At 55.6% G+C, this 824-nt stretch overlaps 1 protein-coding gene across 1 annotated transcript in view; it reads left to right on the top strand.

Annotated features, from left to right (window-relative positions):
- The window catches only part of FLYWCH2 (FLYWCH family member 2), an 11,232-nt gene that overhangs the window by 745 nt on the left and 9,663 nt on the right, over positions 1-824 (top strand). The window lies entirely within an intron of this gene.

Below are 824 nucleotides of genomic sequence, written 5' to 3'. Positions count from 1 at the left end.
CCCCGCCGGCCCCGTCCCCCGCTTGCAGCTCTGGAGGTCCCTGCAGGGACGGCAGCTACTTGGAGGCGTGAGATACTGGGGCGGGGGAGACACTTGGGACCTCAGGGTGTGGGTATTCTTGGGAAAGGAGAGAGCCGGGAAGCTGGGACCATTTGGGCGCAGCACAGCCCGCGTTTGATGCCGATTGCATCGGGTAAAGGAGGAGTAAAAGAAAGATTCTGAGCCCTGGTGATTAGGGGAAGGAGCTGCCACGACTGAAATTCCCATCGTGGGAAAGGTCTGCACTGCACACCACAGAGTAGCAGTTCTTGGCCTTCTTGGGGCAGGGGTCACAGCCGGTTTTTAAAATCTCCCTGTAAGGATGTGTACTGCACACCTTAGTGTCCCGTCATCCCGTCAGGGGGTCAATCACAGCCCCCCACCGTGGACTGCGTGGAGCAGTGATTACTGGGGAGCGGCTGTCCATATCGCCTGGGAACTTTTGCAATGACTTCACCCTTGCCTATCAGTTATTAACATCCCCTAATAAATTCACCGCTGTTTCCGTTACGCGGATGAAACCTGCCGGGAGGGCAAGGGATTTGTCCTCGCGGCTGAGGATGCCAGTGGTAGTGGACATTGATGTTTCTCTCCCTTTCGTATGAAGATGATTCTGTGGGTCCACCATGAGGCACCAGGCAGGGGTCCTGTCTTCCAGAACCTCATCAGTAAGGGACTGAAACTTGTATTAGTTTCCTGTTGCTGTCCTGATAAATATGGTGGCTTAAAGCAACACAGGTCGGGTGCGGTGCCTCACGCCTGTAATCCCAGCACTTTGGGAGGCC

Source organism: Mandrillus leucophaeus, unplaced genomic scaffold, assembly GCF_000951045.1.
Source record: "Mandrillus leucophaeus isolate KB7577 unplaced genomic scaffold, Mleu.le_1.0 Scaffold240, whole genome shotgun sequence".
NCBI classification, from domain to species: domain Eukaryota; kingdom Metazoa; phylum Chordata; class Mammalia; order Primates; family Cercopithecidae; genus Mandrillus; species Mandrillus leucophaeus.
The sequence above is the reverse complement of the archived record's forward strand: the minus strand, read 5'-3'. Positions and strand labels throughout refer to the sequence as shown.